The following is a 19789-nucleotide window of genomic DNA, read 5'->3' as shown; positions in this document are numbered from 1 at the left end:
AGAGGGCCAATTTCAATGGGATGGGAAGGGATCTAACCAGAGTAAAACAAAACCAAAAACTGTCTGCAAAACCTGAAATGGGACAATGGGCGATCATCATGGAGGAGATGTGTCAAGGCTGGGTACATTCCAACCAGAGCGAAAGCCAGAGGAACCAAAGCCAGGGGGACCAAAGCCAGAGGAACCAAAGCCAGAGGAACCAAAGCCAGAGGAACCACAGCCAGAGGAACCAAAGCCAGGCCTCCTTGGATGATGAGGGAAATGGAGAATGTGAAGAAACAAAGAAAGAGTGAAAAATGGTGCAGGTCATGTGAATTCTTCAAGTGAGAAGCAGATCAAATACAAGACAGGAGAATAAGACTATATGAGAATAGGAAAATACAATGGCAGGCAACATAAAAGGGGACTTCAAAATCTTGCAACTAGTATGTAATTAGTAAGTGGCAGTAAGAAGTGGAGTGGATCCTGTTAGGGACAAAGGAGGCGATAAATGTTTAGCAGCAGAGGACAAGGCAACGATATTTATGAGTACTTTATCTCAGTATCAGTACTTATTGAGTACTTTGTCTCAATATTAATACTTAATGAGTACTTTGTCTCAATATTAATACTTAATGAGTACTTTGTCTTGATACTAACTAAGGGAAAGGAAGCTGTCAAAATATCAGTAGAAGTGGAGATGGTAGAGCTAATGGATGAGGTGTGAATTGAGAGGCAGGAGGTACTGGAAAAGCTGGGCTTTGCTTGGAGCATGGTCCGGGTGACTTACATCCCAGGTTGGTAAAGGCAGGGGGAGTGGAGATAGTGGAAGAGTTTGCCATAATCTTCCAATCCTTCCTAGGTATGGGGGAGGTGTCAGAGGATTGGGGAGTGTTGAATGTGACACCCATATTCAAGAAAGGGTGTTAAAGACAGTCCTAGTAATGACAGGCCCGACAGTTTAGGAAAGCGGTGACAAAGTACACATAAGAGGCTGGTTAACAAAATTTTGGCTCATGGTATGGGAGGGTTTGTGTCAGCTTGGATAAAAAAAGTGGTTTAAGGGGAGATAAAAACAAAAAACTGCGAATGCTGGAAATCCAAAACAAAAACAGAATTACCTGGAAAAACTCAGCAGGTCTGGCAGCATCGGCAGAGAAGAAAAGAGTTGACGTTTCAAGTCCGCATGACCCTTCGACAGAACTTGGACTCGAAACGTCAACTCTTTTCTTCTCCGCCGACGCTGCTAGACCTGCTGAGTTTTTCCAGGTAATTCTGTTTTTGTTTTGGTTTAAGCGGAGAAACTAGCAAATCAGAGTAAATACTAGTTTTTCAGACTGGAGGATGGTTAGACAGTGCTGTTCCCCAAAGATCAGCACTAGGCCCAAAGCATTTTTGATGCACAGAAACGAGGTGGATACAGAGCAAAATTTCAAAACCGGCTGATGGTACCAAACTTGGAGCAATGGCAAACAGTGAGGATGATACAAATTGGCTGCAACGTGACATAGATAGGCAAGCAGAATGGGTAGACAAGTTAATACAGAGAAGTGTGAGGTGATGCATTTTGGGAGAAGGGACAGGGAGAGGCAATGGAACAATTCTAGAGCTTACGGGGGCAGAGGGACTTCCAGGGGGCATGTGCAGAGATCTTGAAAGGTGGTGGGACATATTGAGTGTGTGGTTAGCAAAGCACATGGGATCTTGGACTTAATAAACAGAGGCATTCAGCACAAAAGCAGGGAGTTATACTGAACCTTTAGAAAGCTCTGGTTAGACCACAGCCAGAGTATTGTGTCCAGTTCTGGTCACCACACTTAATGAAGGATGTGAGGGTCCTTGAGAGGGTGTAGAGGAGATTTACCAGAATGGTTACAGGGATGAGGGTATTTTAGCTACAAGGAGAAACTGGGGTTGAGCTCCTTGGCGTGAAGGAGGTTGAGGGGAGGTTTGATAGAGGTGAGCAAGATAATGACAGGTTTAGATGAGACAGTTCCCATTAGCTGGTAGTACAAGGAATGGGGGACACAGGTTTAAGGTTTTGGGCAAGAGATTCAGAAGCAATGTGAGGAAGACCCTTTTTACCCAGCGAATGGTAATGAGCTGGAACTCACTGCCCATGGAGGCGGAGACAATCAATGATTTCAAAAGGAGATTGGATGGGTGCTTGAAGGAAATAAACCTGCAGAACTATAGGGATCGAGCAGGGGATGGGACTAAGCAGATTGGTCTACAGAGAGCCAGTATAAAGCCAATGGGCCAAATGGCCTCCTTGTGCTGTAATGACTCTATGGCCCAGATTTTCTGGTCAGTGATGGAGAGGGTACGCCCACTGTTAACTGAGATTTAATCTGCCCATTTAACAATTTACGCTGGAGCTGCTGCAGAGATAACCTTCTGCTGCAGACTCTAGAAGGGATGCAGAGAAAGGCAGACAGGTCACGTAGCGACCATACACTCTTTAAAATGGAGCTGTCAAGCCCAACGATGCACAGCGTCTACTCACTGACAGAGCTCAACCCTTCCTCACCACAAAAATGCTCAAAGACCACCCTCAATGCCAATAATATACCCCTCAGCCAGAACAGAGCTCACCCCACACCTGACCCCTAACCGTGCTCACTCCCCCCAGACCCCTAACCATACTAACTCCCCCCAGACCCCTAACCATACTCACTCCCCCCAGACCCCTAACCATGCTAACTCCCCCCAGACCCCTAACCATGCTAACTCCCCCCAGACCCCTAACCATACTCACTCCCCCCAGACCCCTAACCATGCTCACTCCCCCCGGACCCCTAACCATACTCACTCGCCCCCCAGATCCCTAACCATACTCACTCCCCCCAGACCTCAAACCGTACTCACTCCCCCCAGACCCCTAACCATGCTAACTCCCCCCAGACCCCTAACAATGCTAACTCCCCCCAGACCCCTAACCATACTAACTCCCCCCAGACCCCTAACCATACTAACTCCCCCCAGACCCCTAACCGTGCTCACTCCACCCCGAGACCCCTAATCATGCTCACTCCCCAGACCCCTAACCGTACTCAATACCCAAAGACCCCTAACCATACTCACTCACCCCCAAGACCCCTAACCATACTCACTCACCCCAAGAGCCCTAACCATACTCACTCCCCAGACCCCTAACCATGCTCACTCAACCCAGACCCCTAACCATACTCACTCCCCCCAGACCCCTAACCATACTAACTCCCCCCAGACCCCTAACCATGCTCACTCCCCCCAGACCCCTAACCATACTCACTCCCCCCAGACCCCTAAGCATGCTCACTCCCCCCAGACCCCTAACCATACTCACTCCCCCCAGACCCTTAACCATACTAATTCCCCCCAGACCCCTAACCATATTCACTCCCCCCAGACCCCTAACCATGCTCACTCCCCCCAGACCCCTAACCGTGCTCACTCCACCCCGAGACCCCTAACCATGCTCACTCCCCAGACCCCTAACCGTACTCACTACCCAAAGACACCTAACCATACTCACTCCCCCCAGACCCCTAACCGTGCTCACTCCACCCCGAAACCACTAACCATGCTCACTCCCCAGACCCCTAACCGTACTCACTACCCAAAGACCCCTAACCATACTCACTCACCCCCAAGACCCCTAACCATGCTCACTCCCCCCAGACCCCTAACCATACTCACTCCCCCCAGACCCCTAACCATGCTCACTCCCCCCAGACCCCTAACCATACTCACTCCCCCCAGACCCCTAACCATACTCACTCCCCCCCAGACCCCTAACCATACTCACTCCACCCCCCCAGACCCCTAACCATACTCACTCCCCTCCTCCCAGACCCCTAACCATACTCACTCCCCCCAGACCCCTAACCATACTCACTCCCCCCCAGACCCCTAACCATACTCACTCCCCCCCAGACCCCTAACAAAACTCACTCCACCCCGGACCCCTAACCATACTCACTCCCCCCAGACCCCTAATTATACTCACTCCCCCCAGACCCCTAACTATACTCACTCCCCCCCGGACCCCTAACTATACTCACTACCCCCAGACCCCTAACCATACTCACTACATCCCCAGACCCCTAAACATACTCACTACACCCCCCCAGACACCTAACCATACTCACTCCCCCCAGACCCCTAAACATACTCACTCCCTCCCCAGACCCCTAAACATACTCACTCCCCCCCCAGACCCCTAAACATACTCACTACCCCCCCAGACACCTAACCATACTCACTAACCCCCCAGACCCCTAACCATACTCACTACATGCCCCCAGACACCTAAACATACTCACTCCCCCCCCGACCCCTAACCGTACTCACTCCCCCCAGACCCCAAACCGTACTCACTCCCCACAGACCCCTAACCATACTCACTCCCCACAGACCCCTAACCATACTCACTCCCCCCAGACCCCTAACCATACTCACTCCCCCCAGACCCCTAACCATACTCACTCCCCCCAAACCCCTAACTGTACTCACTCCCCCCCAGACCCCTAACCGTGCTCACTCCCCCCAGACCCCTAACCATACTCACTCCCCCCAGACCCCTAACCATACTCACTCCCCCCAAACCCCTAACTGTACTCACTCCCCCCCAGACCCCTAACCGTGCTCATTCCGCCCCAGACCCCTAACCATACTCACGCACCCCCCCCAGACCCCAGACGCCTAACCATAATCACTCCCCCCAGACCCCTGACCGTGCTCACTCCAACCGAGTCCCCTAACCATGCTCACTCCCCCCGGACCCCTAACCATACTCACTCGCCCCCCAGACCCCTAACCATACTCACTCACCCCAGACCTCAAACCGTACTCACTCCCCCCAGACCCCTAACCATACTCACTCCCCCCAGACCCCTAACCATGCTAACTCCCCCCAGACCCCTAACCATACTCACTCCCCCCAGACCCCTAACCATGCTAACTCCCCCCAGACCCCTAACCATACTAACTCCCCCCAGAACCCTAACCATACTAACTCCCCCCAGACGCCTAACCATACTAACTCCCCCCAGACCCCTAACCGTGCTCACTCCACCCCGAGACCCCTAACCATACTCACTCCCCAGACCCCTAACCGTACTCACTACCCAAAGACCCCTAACCATACTCACTCCCCCCCAAGACCCCTAACCATACTCACTCCCCCCAAACCCCTAACCATACTCACTCCCCCCAGACCCCTAACCATGCTCACTCCCCCCAGACGCCTAACCATACTCACTCCCCCCAGACCCCTAACCATGCTAACTCCCCCCAGACCCCTAACCATGCTCACTCCCCCCAGACCCCTAACCATACTCACTCCCCCCCAGACCCCTAACCATACTCACTCCCCCCAGACCCCTAAGCATACTAACTCCCCCCAGACCCCTAACCATATTCACTCCCCCCAGACCCCTAACCATGCTCACTCCCCCCAGACCCCTAGCCATACTCACTCCCCCCAGACCCCTAACCATACTCACTCCCCCCAGACCCCTAACCATGCTAACTCCCCCCAGACCCCTAACCATACTAACTCCCCCCAGACCCCTAACCGTGCTCACTCCACCCCGAGACCCCTAACCATGCTCACTCCCCAGACCCCTAACCGTACTCACTACCCAAAGACCCCTAACCATACTCACTCCCCCCAGACCCCTAACCATACTCACTCCCCCCAGACCCCTAACCATACTCACTCCCCCCAGACCCCTAACCGTGCTCACTCCACCCCGAGACCCCTAACCATGCTCACTCCCCAGACCCCTAACCGTACTCACTACCCAAAGACCCCTAACCATACTCACTCACCCCCAAGACCCCTAACCATGCTCACTCCCCCCAGACCCCTAACCATACTCACTCCCCCCAGACCCCTAACCATGCTCACTCCCCCCAGACCCCTAACCATGCTCACTCCCCCCCCGACCCCTAACCGTACTCACTCCCCCCAGACCCCAAACCGTACTCACTCCCCACAGACCCCTAACCATACTCACTCCCCACAGACCCCTAACCATACTCACTCCCCCCAGACCCCTAACCATACTCACTCCCCCCAGACCCCTAACCATACTCACTCCCCCCAAACCCCTAACTGTACTCACTCCCCCCCAGACCCCTAACCGTGCTCACTCCCCCCAGACCCCTAACCATACTCACTCCCCCCAGACCCCTAACCATACTCACTCCCCCCAAACCCCTAACTGTACTCACTCCCCCCCAGACCCCTAACCGTGCTCATTCCGCCCCAGACCCCTAACCATACTCACGCACCCCCCCCAGACCCCAGACGCCTAACCATAATCACTCCCCCCAGACCCCTGACCGTGCTCACTCCAACCGAGTCCCCTAACCATGCTCACTCCCCCCGGACCCCTAACCATACTCACTCGCCCCCCAGACCCCTAACCATACTCACTCACCCCAGACCTCAAACCGTACTCACTCCCCCCAGACCCCTAACCATACTCACTCCCCCCAGACCCCTAACCATGCTAACTCCCCCCAGACCCCTAACCATACTCACTCCCCCCAGACCCCTAACCATGCTAACTCCCCCCAGACCCCTAACCATACTAACTCCCCCCAGAACCCTAACCATACTAACTCCCCCCAGACGCCTAACCATACTAACTCCCCCCAGACCCCTAACCGTGCTCACTCCACCCCGAGACCCCTAACCATGCTCACTCCCCAGACCCCTAACCGTACTCACTACCCAAAGACCCCTAACCATACTCACTCCCCCCCAAGACTCCTAACCATACTCACTCACCCCCAAGACCCCTAACCATACTCACTCCCCCCCAAGACCCCTAACCATACTCACTCACTCCCCAGACCCCTAACCGTACTCACTACCCAAAGACCCCTAACCATACTCACTCCCCCCCAAGACCCCTAACCATACTCACTCCCCCCAAACCCCTAACCATACTCACTCCCCCCAGACCCCTAACCATGCTCACTCCCCCCAGACGCCTAACCATACTCACTCCCCCCAGACCCCTAACCATGCTAACTCCCCCCAGACCCCTAACCATGCTCACTCCCCCCAGACCCCTAACCATACTCACTCCCCCCCAGACCCCTAACCATACTCACTCCCCCCAGACCCCTAAGCATACTAACTCCCCCCAGACCCCTAACCATATTCACTCCCCCCAGACCCCTAACCATGCTCACTCCCCCCAGACCCCTAGCCATACTCACTCCCCCCAGACCCCTAACCATACTCACTCCCCCCAGACCCCTAACCATGCTAACTCCCCCCAGACCCCTAACCATACTAACTCCCCCCAGACCCCTAACCGTGCTCACTCCACCCCGAGACCCCTAACCATGCTCACTCCCCAGACCCCTAACCGTACTCACTACCCAAAGACCCCTAACCATACTCACTCCCCCCAGACCCCTAACCATACTCACTCCCCCCAGACCCCTAACCATACTCACTCCCCCCAGACCCCTAACCGTGCTCACTCCACCCCGAGACCCCTAACCATGCTCACTCCCCAGACCCCTAACCGTACTCACTACCCAAAGACCCCTAACCATACTCACTCACCCCCAAGACCCCTAACCATGCTCACTCCCCCCAGACCCCTAACCATACTCACTCCCCCCAGACCCCTAACCATGCTCACTCCCCCCAGACCCCTAACCATGCTCACTCCCCCCAGACCCCTAACCATACTCACTCCCCCCAGACCCCTAACCATACTCACTCCCCCCCAGACCCCTAACCATACTCACTCCACCCCCCCAGACCCCTAACCATACTCACTCCCCTCCTCCCAGACCCCTAACCATACTCACTCCCCCCAGACCCCTAACCATACTCACTCCCCCCCAGACCCCTAACCATACTCACTCCCCCCCAGACCCCTAACCATACTCACTCCCCCCAGACCCCTAACCATACTCACTCCCCCCAGACCCCTAACCATACTCACTCCCCCCAGACCCCTAACCATACTCACTCCCCCCAGACCTCTAACCGTGCTCACTCCACCCCGAGATCCCTAACCATGCTCACTCCCCAGACCCCTAACCGTACTCACTACCCAAAGACCCCTAACCATACTCACTCACCCCCAAGACCCCTAACCATGCTCACTCCCCCCAGACCCCTAACCATACTCACTCCCCCCAGACCCCTAACCATGCTCACTCCCCCCAGACCCCTAACCATGCTAACTCCCCCCAGACCCCTAACCATACTCACTCCCCCCAGACCCCTAACCATACTCACTCCCCCCCAGACCCCTAACCATACTCACTCCACCCCCCCAGACCCCTAACTATACTCACTCCCCTCCTCCCAGACCCCTAACCATACTCACTCCCCCCAGCCCCTAACCATACTCACTCCCCCCCAGACCCCTAACCATACTCACTCCCCCCCAGACCCCTAACCATACTCACTCCACCCCGGACCCCTAACCATAGTCACTCCCCCCAAACCCCTAACCATGCTAACTCCCCCCAGACCCCTAACCATACTCACTCCCCCCCAGACCCCTAACCATACTCACTCCACCCCGGACCCCTAACCATACTCACTCCCCCCCAGACCCCTAACCATACTCACTCCACCCCGGACCCCTAACCATACTCACTCACCCCCAGACCCCTAACCATACTCACTCCCCCCAGACCCCTAACCATGCTCACTCCCCAGACCCCTAACCGTACTCACTCCCCACAGACCCCTAACCATACTCACTCCACCCCGGACCCCTAACCATACTCACTCACCCCCAGACCCCTAACCATACTCACTCCCCCCAGACCCCTAACTATACTCACTCCCCCCAGACCCCTAACTATACTCACTCCCCCCCGGACCCCTAACTATACTCACTACCCCCAGACCCCTAACCATACTCACTACGCCCCCAGACCCCTAAACATACTCACTACACCCCCCCAGACACCTAACCGTACTCACTCCCCCCAGACCCCTAACCGTACTCACTCCCCACAGACCCCTAACCGTACTCACTCCCCCCAGACCCCTAACCGTACTCACTCCCCACAGACCCCTAACCATACTCACTCCACCCCACAGACCCCTAACCATACTCACTCCCCCCAGACCCCTAACCATACTCACTCCCCCCAGACCCCTAACCATACTCACTCCCCCCCAGACCCCTAACCGTGCTCACTGTCCCCAGACCCCTAACCATACTCACTCCCCCCCAGACCCCTAACCATACTCACTCCCCACAGACCCCTAACCATACTCACTCCCCTCCTCCCAGACCCCTAACCATACTCACTCCCCACAGACCCCTAACCGTACTCACTCCCCCCAGACCCCTAACCGTATTCACTCCCCACAGACCCCTAACCATACTCACTCCCCCCAGATCCCTAACCATACTCACTCCCCCCAGACCCCTAACCATACTCACTCCCCCCAAACCCCTAACTGTACTCACTCCCCCCCAGACCCCTAACCGTGCTCATTCCGCCCCAGACCCCTAACCATACTCACGCACCCCCCCCAGACCCCAGACGCCTAACCATAATCACTCCCCCCAGACCCCTGACCGTGCTCACTCCAACCGAGTCCCCTAACCATGATCACTCCCCCCGGACCCCTAACCATACTCACTTGCCCCCCAGACCCCTAACCATACTCACTCCCCCCAGACCTCAAACCGTACTCACTCCCCCCAGACCCCTAACCATGCTAACTCCCCCCAGACCCCTAACCATACTCACTCGCCCCCCAGACCCCTAACCATACTCACTCGCCCCCCAGAACCCTAACCATACTCACTCCCCCCAGACCCCTAACCATGCTAACTCCCCCCAGACCCCTAACCATACTCACTCCCCCCAGACCTCAAACCGTACTCACTCTCCCCCCAGACCCCTAACCATGCTCACTCCCCCCCAGACCCCTAACCATACTAACTCCCCCCAGACCCCTAACCATACTAACTCCCCCCAGACCCCTAACCGTGCTCACTCCACCCCGAGACCCCTAACCATGCTCACTCCCCAGACCCCTAACCGTACTCAATACCCAAAGACCCCTAACCATACTCACTCACCCCCAAGACCCCTAACCATACTCACTCCCCCCAAGAGCCCTAACCATACTCACTCCCCAGACCCCTAACCATGCTCACTCAACCCAGACCCCTAACCATACTCACTCCCCCCAGACCCCTAACCATACTAACTCCCCCCAGACCCCTAACCATGCTCACTCCCCCCAGACCCCTAACCATACTCACTCCCCCCCAGACCCCTAAGCATGCTCACTCCCCCCAGACCCCTAACCATACTCACTCCCCCCAGACCCCTAACCATACTAATTCCCCCCAGACCCCTAACCATATTCACTCCCCCCAGACCCCTAACCATGCTCACTCCCCCCAGACGCCTAACCGTGCTCACTCCACCCCGAGACCCCTAACCATGCTCACTCCCCAGACCCCTAACCGTACTCACTACCCAAAGACACCTAACCATACTCACTCCCCCCAGACCCCTAACCGTGCTCACTCCACCCCGAAACCACTAACCATGCTCACTCCCCAGACCCCTAACCGTACTCACTACCCAAAGACCCCTAACCATACTCACTCACCCCCAAGACCCCTAACCATGCTCACTCCCCCCAGACCCCTAACCATACTCACTCCCCCCAGACCCCTAACCATGCTCACTCCCCCCAGACCCCTAACCATACTCACTCCCCCCAGACCCCTAACCATACTCACTCCCCCCCAGACCCCTAACCATACTCACTCCACCCCCCCAGACCCCTAACCATACTCACTCCCCTCCTCCCAGACCCCTAACCATACTCACTCCCCCCAGACCCCTAACCATACTCACTCCCCTCCAGACCCCTAACCATACTCACTCCCCCCCAGACCCCTAACAAAACTCACTCCACCCCGGACCCCTAACCATACTCACTCCCCCCAGACCCCTAATTATACTCACTCCCCCCAGACCCCTAACTATACTCACTCCCCCCCGGACCCCTAACTATACTCACTACCCACAGACCCCTAACCATACTCACTACGCCCCCAGACCCCTAAACATACTCACTACACCCCCCCAGACACCTAACCATACTCACTCCCCCCAGACCCCTAAACATACTCACTCCCTCCCCAGACCCCTAAACATACTCACTCCCCCCCCAGACCCCTAAACATACTCACTACCCCCCCAGACCCCTAACCATACTCACTAACCCCCCAGACCCCTAACCATACTCACTACATGCCCCCAGACACCTAAACATACTCACTACACCCCCCCAGACACCTAACCATACTCACTCCCCCCCAAGACCCCTAAACATACTCACTCCAACCGAGACCCCTAACCATACTCACTCCCCCCCCGACCCCTAACCGTACTCACTCCCCCCAGACCCCAAACCGCACTCACTCCCCACAGACCCCTAACCATACTCACTCCCCACAGACCCCTAACCATACTCACTCCCCCCAGACCCCTAACCATACTCACTCCCCCCAGACCCCTAACCATACTCACTCCCCCCAGACCCCTAACCATACTCACTCCCCCCAAACCCCTAACTGTACTCACTCCCCCCCAGACCCCTAACCGTGCTCACTCCCCCCAGACCCCTAACCATACTCACTCCCCCCAGACCCCTAACCATACTCACTCCCCCCAAACCCCTAACTGTACTCACTCCCCCCCAGACCCCTAACCGTGCTCATTCCGCCCCAGACCCCTAACCATACTCACGCACCCCCCCCAGACCCCAGACGCCTAACCATAATCACTCCCCCCAGACCCCTGACCGTGCTCACTCCAACCGAGTCCCCTAACCATGCTCACTCCCCCCGGACCCCTAACCATACTCACTCGCCCCCCAGACCCCTAACCATACTCACTCACCCCAGACCTCAAACCGTACTCACTCCCCCCAGACCCCTAACCATACTCACTCCCCCCAGACCCCTAACCATGCTAACTCCCCCCAGACCCCTAACCATACTCACTCCCCCCAGACCCCTAACCATGCTAACTCCCCCCAGACCCCTAACCATACTAACTCCCCCCAGACGCCTAACCATACTAACTCCCCCCAGACCCCTAACCGTGCTCACTCCACCCCGAGACCCCTAACCATGCTCACTCCCCAGACCCCTAACCGTACTCACTACCCAAAGACCCCTAACCATACTCACTCCCCCCCAAGACCCCTAACCATACTCACTCACCCCCAAGACCCCTAACCATACTCACTCCCCCCCAAGACCCCTAACCATACTCACTCACTCCCCAGACCCCTAACCGTACTCACTACCCAAAGACCCCTAACCATACTCACTCCCCCCCAAGACCCCTAACCATACTCACTCCCCCCAAACCCCTAACCATACTCACTCCCCCCAGACCCCTAACGATGCTCACTCCCCCAAGACCCCTAACCATACTCACTCCCCCCAGACCCCTAACCATGCTAACTCCCCCCAGACCCCTAACCATGCTCACTCCCCCCAGACCCCTAACCATACTCACTCCCCCCAGACCCCTAACCATGCTAACTCCCCCCAGACCCCTAACCGTGCTCACTCCACCCCGAGACCCCTAACCATGCTCACTCCCCAGACCCCTAACCGTACTCACTACCCAAAGACCCCTAACCATACTCACTCCCCCCAGACCCCTAACCATACTCACTCCCCCCAGACCCCTAACCATACTCACTCCCCCCAGACCCCTAACTGTGCTCACTCCACCCCGAGACCCCTAACCATGCTCACTCCCCAGACCCCTAACCGTACTCACTACCCAAAGACCCCTAACCATACTCACTCACCCCCAAGACCCCTAACCATGCTCACTCCCCCCAGACCCCTAACCATACTCACTCCCCCCAGACCCCTAACCATGCTCACTCCCCCCAGACCCCTAACCATGCTCACTCCCCCCAGACCCCTAACCATACTCACTCCCCCCAGACCCCTAACCATACTCACTCCCCCCCAGACCCCTAACCATACTCACTCCACCCCCCCAGACCCCTAACCATACTCACTCCCCTCCTCCCAGACCCCTAACCATACTCACTCCCCCCAGACCCCTAACCATACTCACTCCCCCCCAGACCCCTAACCATACTCACTCCCCCCCAGACCCCTAACCATACTCACTCCCCCCAGACCCCTAACCATACTCACTCCCCCCAGACCCCTAACCATACTCACTCCCCCCAGACCCCTAACCATACTCACTCCCCCCAGACCCCTAACCGTGCTCACTCCACCCCGAGACCCCTAACCATGCTCACTCCCCAGACCCCTAACCGTACTCACTACCCAAAGACCCCTAACCATACTCACTCCCCCCAGACCCCTAACCATACTCACTCCCCCCAGACCCCTAACCATACTCACTCCCCCCAGACCCCTAACCGTGCTCACTCCACCCCGAGACCCCTAACCATGCTCACTCCCCAGACCCCTAACCGTACTCACTACCCAAAGACCCCTAACCATACTCACTCACCCCCAAGACCCCTAACCATGCTCACTCCCCCCAGACCCCTAACCATACTCACTCCCCCCAGACCCCTAACCATGCTCACTCCCCCCAGACCCCTAACCATGCTCACTCCCCCCAGACCCCTAACCATACTCACTCCCCCCAGACCCCTAACCATACTCACTCCCCCCCAGACCCCTAACCATACTCACTCCACCCCCCCAGACCCCTAACCATACTCACTCCCCTCCTCCCAGACCCCTAACCATACTCACTCCCCCCAGACCCCTAACCATACTCACTCCCCCCCAGACCCCTAACCATACTCACTCCCCCCCAGACCCCTAACCATACTCACTCCCCCCAGACCCCTAACCATACTCACTCCCCCCAGACCCCTAACCATACTCACTCCCCCCAGACCCCTAACCATACTCACTCCCCCCAGACCCCTAACCGTGCTCACTCCACCCCGAGATCCCTAACCATGCTCACTCCCCCCAGACCCCTAACCATACTCACTCCCCTCAGACCCCTAACCATGCTCACTCCCCCCAGACCCCTAACCATGCTAACTCCCCCCAGACCCCTAACCATACTCACTCCCCCCAGACCCCTAACCATACTCACTCCCCCCCAGACCCCTAACCATACTCACTCCACCCCCCCAGACCCCTAACTATACTCACTCCCCTCCTCCCAGACCCCTAACCATACTCACTCCCCCCAGCCCCTAACCATACTCACTCCCCCCCAGACCCCTAACCATACTCACTCCCCCCCAGACCCCTAACCATACTCACTCCACCCCGGACCCCTAACCATAGTCACTCCCCCCAAACCCCTAACCATGCTAACTCCCCCCAGACCCCTAACCATACTCACTCCCCCCAGACCCTAACCATACTCACTCCCCCCAGACCCCTAACCATACTCACTCCCCCCCAGACCCCTAACCATACTCACTCCACCCCGGACCCCTAACCATACTCACTCCCCCCCAGACCCCTAACCATACTCACTCCACCCCGGACCCCTAACCATACTCACTCACCCCCAGACCCCTAACCATACTCACTCCCCCCAGACCCCTAACCATGCTCACTCCCCAGACCCCTAACCGTACTCACTCCCCACAGACCCCTAACCATACTCACTCCACCCCGGACCCCTAACCATACTCACTCACCCCCAGACCCCTAACCATACTCACTCCCCCCAGACCCCTAACTATACTCACTCCCCCCAGACCCCTAACTATACTCACTCCCCCCCGGACCCCTAACTATACTCACTACCCCCAGACCCCTAACCATACTCACTACGCCCCCAGACCCCTAAACATACTCACTACACCCCCCCAGACACCTAACCATACTCACTCCCCCCAGACCCCTAAACATACTCACTCCCTCCCCAGACCCCTAAACATACTCACTCCCCCCCACAGACCCCTAAACATACTCACTACCCCCCCAGACCCCTAACCATACTCACTAGACCCCCCAGACACCTAAACATACTCACTCCCCCCCACAGACCCCTAAACATACTCACTCCAACCGAGACCCCTAACCATACTCACTCCCCCCCCGACCCCTAACCGTACTCACTCCCCCCAGACCCCTAACCGTACTCACTCCCCACAGACCCCTAACCGTACTCACTCCCCCCAGACCCCTAACCGTACTCACTCCCCACAGACCCCTAACCATACTCACTCCACCCCACAGACCCCTAACCATACTCACTCCACCCCACAGACCCCTAACCATACTCACTCCCCCCAGACCCCTAACCATACTCACTCCCCCCAGACCCCTAACCATACTCACTCCCCCCCAGACCCCTAACCGTGCTCACTCCCCCCAGACCCCTAACCATACTCACTCCCCCCAGACCCCTAACCATACTCACTCCCCCCAAACCCCTAACTGTACTCACTCCCCCCCAGACCCCTAACTATACTCACTCCCCCCAGACCCCTAACTGTACTCACTCCCCCCCAGACCCCTAACCATACTCACTCCCCCCAAATCCCTAACTGTACTCACTCCCCCCCAGACCCCTAACCGTGCTCACTCCCCCCCAGACCCCTAACCATACTCACGCACCCCCCCCAGACCCCAGACGCCTAACCATAATCACTCCCCCCAGACCCCTGACCGTGCTCACTCCAACCGAGTCCCCTAACCATGCTCACTCCCCCCGGACCCCTAACCATACTCACTCGCCCCCCAGACCCCTAACCATGCTCACTCCCCCCAGACCCCTAACCATACTCACTCCCCCCAGACCCCTAACCATACTCACTCCCCCCCCAGACCCCTAACCGTACTCACTCGCCCCCCAGACCCCTAACCATACTCACTCCCCCCAGACCTCAAACCGTACTCACTCCCCCCAGACCCCTAACCATGCTAACTCCCCCCAGACCCCTAACCATACTCACTCGCCCCCCAGACCCCTAACCATACTCACTCGCCCCCCAGACCCCTAACCATACTCACTCCCCCCAGACCCCTAACCATGCTAACTCCCCCCAGACCCCTAACCATACTCACTCCCCCCAGACCTCAAACCGTACTCACTCTCCCCCCAGACCCCTAACCATGCTCACTCCCCCCCAGACCCCTAACCATACTCACTCCCCCCAGACCCCTAACCGTGCTCACTCCCCCCCAGACCCCTAATCATACTCACGCACCCCCCCCAGACCCCAGACGCCTAACCATAATCACTCCCCCCAGACCCCTGACCGTGCTCACTCCCCCCAGACCGCTAACCATACTCACTCCCCCCAGACCCCTGATCGTGCTCACTCCCCCCCCCAAGACCCCTGACTGTACTCACTACCCCCCCCCGAGACCCCTAACCATACTCACTCCCCCCCCAGACCCCTGATCGTGCTCACTCCCCCCCCAAGACCCCTGACTGTACTCACTACCCCCCCCCGAGACCCCTAACCGTACTCACTCCCCCCAGACCCCTGATCGTGCTCACTCCCCCCCCAAGACCCCTGACTGTACTCACTACCCCCCCCCGAGACCCCTAACCGTACTCACTCCCCCCAGACCCCTAACCATACTCACTCCCCCCAGACCCCTAACCATACTCACTCCCCCCCCAGACCCCTAACCATACTCACTCCCCCCCCAGACCCCTAACCATACTCACTCCCCCCAGACCCCTAACCATACTCACTCCAACCGAGTCCCCTAACCATGCTAACTCCCCCCAGACCCCTAACCATACTCACTCCCCCCAGACCCCTAACCATACTAACTCCCCCCAGACCCCTAACCATACTAACTCCCCCCCCACCACCAACACTCTGCCCCCTGCACTGCCCAACATCGCTGACTCTTCCGAGAATGTCTGACCAAGAGCTGCAGATGTCAGAAGGTGAGTCGGGCGCGGATGTGGTAAGGGGTGAAATTTGTCAGCAGGGTTATGGGTTTATGGAGTTATAGGGTAAGCCAGGATGGGGGTGGGGGGTGGGTTGAACATGGCTGGGGAGGGTGGGCAGGGGTTGGCTTTGAAGGTGGAGGGGGTCAATTTTGCCAGGAGGAAGGTAAAATTGTCGGGAGACGGGTGAAAATTGTCAGCAGGTACGAGGGGCGAGAGTGAGCGGGATTGTCGGGGTGAATCTCGTCGGGGGTGAATCTCGTCGGGGGTGAATCTTGTTTGGGGGTGAATCTTGTCGGGGGTGAATCTTGTCGGGGGTGAATGTTGTTGGGGGTGTAACTCGTTTGGGGGTGAATCTTGTCGCGGCTGAATCTTGTCGGGGTGAATCTTGTCGGGGTGAATCTTGTTTGGGGGTGAATCTTGTTTGGGGGTGAATCTTGTCGGGGGTGAGTGTTGTTGGGGGTGAATCTTGTTAGGGGTGAATCTTGTTTGGGGGTGAATCTTGTCGGGGGTGAGTGTTGTTGGGGGTGTATCTCATTTGGGGGTGAATCTCGGTTGGGGGTGAATCTTGTTTGGCGGTGAATCTTGTCGGGGGTCAGTGTTGTTGGGGGTGAATCTTGTTTGGGGGTGAATCTTGTTTGGGGGTGAATCTTGTTTGGGAATGAATCTTGTCGGGGGTGAATCTTGTTTGGGGGTGAATCTTGTTGGGGGTGAGTGTTGTTGGGGGTGAATCTTGTTTGGGGGTGAATCTTGTCAGGGGTGAGTGTTGTCAGGGGTGAATCTTGTTGGGGGTGAGTGTTGTTGGAGGTGAATCTTGTTTGGAGTGAATCTTGTCGGGGGTGAATCTTGTCAGGGGTGAATCTTGTTTGGGGGTGAATCTTGTTTGGGGGTGAATCTTGTCAGGGGTGAATCTTGTTGGGGGTGAATCTTGTCAGGGGTGAATCTTGTTTGGGGGTGAATCTTGTTTGGGGGTGAATCTTGTCGGGGGTGAGTGTTGTCGGGGGTGAATCTTGTCGGGGGTGAATCTTGTCCGGGGTGAATCTTGTCCGGGGTGAGTGCTGTTGAACAGGGTGAACCTCGTTCTGGTTGCCATTTTGCTTTGACAGTCCAGCTGATTTATTTGATTTATTTATGGATTTACACTGCTTAGCCAGCTGACAGCTACTGTGACAAACTCCATTTAAATCCATTTAAAAAGCCGGAGAGGTATAGTGTAAACAGGCCACGTCTGTGTGCTTTTGGCCACCTGATCCCTCAGTCATAGGGAAGTGTGCATCAATCTGGGCAGGGAAAGTATAGAATCTGAAGCTTAAAGTTGCCATGTTCAGTCCTGCATGCAAGTGCACTTCCCCAGGGTCCTGACGCACATCAGTGACCAAAGCTGAGTTGTTTGCCTCTCCCCAGACCCACAGATTTGTGCCCATGACCGCACTTTAGGAAGGGGAGAGAGGCTACAGAGAAATGTTACTGGAACAGTACCAGAGAGCTGCTACCGGGAGAGATTAGTGGAACAGGAGTTATTCTCCTTAGAGCAGAGAAGGTTAAGGGGAGATTTGATAGGGATGTTCAAATTCTGACAAAGTAAATAAGAAAAAACTGTTCCAAATTGGCAGGGTGATTGAAAACCAAAGATCACAGATAAATGGCAAAAGAACTAGGGTAGGGATGATGTTTTCTTAGACAGCGAGTTGTTCTGATCTGGAATGCGCTGCCTGAAAGGATAGCGGAAGCAGATTTAAGGGTAACTTACAAAAGGGAAGTGGATAAATCCTCAGAGGAGGAAATTGTGCAGTCCTGTGAGGAAGGAGCCAGGGGAATGGGATTAATTGAACAATTTCCCCTAAGAGTTGGCACAGGGAAATGCCTCCCTCTGTGCTGTACCATTCTATGATTCTAGTAAGTGGGCATTCAATAAATATAAAAAACATATTTTTGGGTATTCAGACACAGCAAGGAATGAGATTGAAGGGGATTGCTTTAGTGGAGAAGTGACACTGACAGCACTGAAAAAGATATACAATACTGAGCTGAAAGGGCTGCTTTGGTCCCTACATTTCAATTCTCTTATTTTCCACTAGAGGGAACTCTTTCACCGCCTGAAGCCGCTGACAATTGGAAGGTCACCTTGCTCTGCTGTACAACAACCACAATTCTAACAAGTGAATCTGTGCTCATTCATGGGTAGTTCGACCCAGTATGATGGCACTGTCACAAGTCTCCCTTCTGCCAACTTTCTCCCTCGAAGAAGCAGTTGCTCTGCTATAGTTGTGAGTGTGACACACTGTAGGGCTGAATATAGGCAGCTCTGATCTGGAGCTCTGTGTGTAACGACTGATATACAAGTGCTTGATGGTGTCCAGCAGCTCTCTGCTACTTTGCCAAGTTCCCATTCTTGTGTGAGCCTGGGCCCAGTAGCAATAACAAAAACAGAATTACCTGGAAAAACTCAGCAGGTCTGGCAGCATTGGCAGAGAAGAAGAGTTGACGTTTCAAGTCCTCATGACCACTAATCGCTCCAGCCCAGTAGCAATAAGCTATTCCCCTATCGAGGCAGTCCAATTTTCACCCTCACCAACATCCAAACACGTGGATTTTACAACAAAAACAGGAAATGCTGGAAAATCTCAGCAGGTCTGAGAGCATCTGTGGAGAGAGAAACAGAGTTAATGTTTCGAGTCCGTATGACTCTCCTTCAGAACTAAAGTGAATTAGAAATGTGGTGAAATATAAACGGTTTAAGGGGCTGGGACAGGTGGAGCTGGATAGAGGGCCAGCGATAGGTGGAGGCAAAGGAGAGGTTGTGAAAGATGTCATAGACAAAAGGTTAAAGGGGTGTTAATAGTGGTGGTTCTGGCTAAAGGAGGTGCTAATGGTGACATTGAGTGGA

At 55.7% G+C, this 19789-nt stretch overlaps 1 protein-coding gene across 7 annotated transcripts in view; it reads right to left on the bottom strand.

Moving 5' to 3' along the window:
- The window catches only part of tbrg1 (transforming growth factor beta regulator 1), a 147884-nt gene that overhangs the window by 115218 nt on the left and 12877 nt on the right, over positions 1-19789 (bottom strand). The window lies entirely within an intron of this gene.

Source organism: Carcharodon carcharias, chromosome 28 (assembly GCF_017639515.1).
Source record: "Carcharodon carcharias isolate sCarCar2 chromosome 28, sCarCar2.pri, whole genome shotgun sequence".
NCBI lineage: Eukaryota > Metazoa > Chordata > Chondrichthyes > Lamniformes > Lamnidae > Carcharodon > Carcharodon carcharias.
The sequence above is the reverse complement of the archived record's forward strand: the minus strand, read 5'-3'. Positions and strand labels throughout refer to the sequence as shown.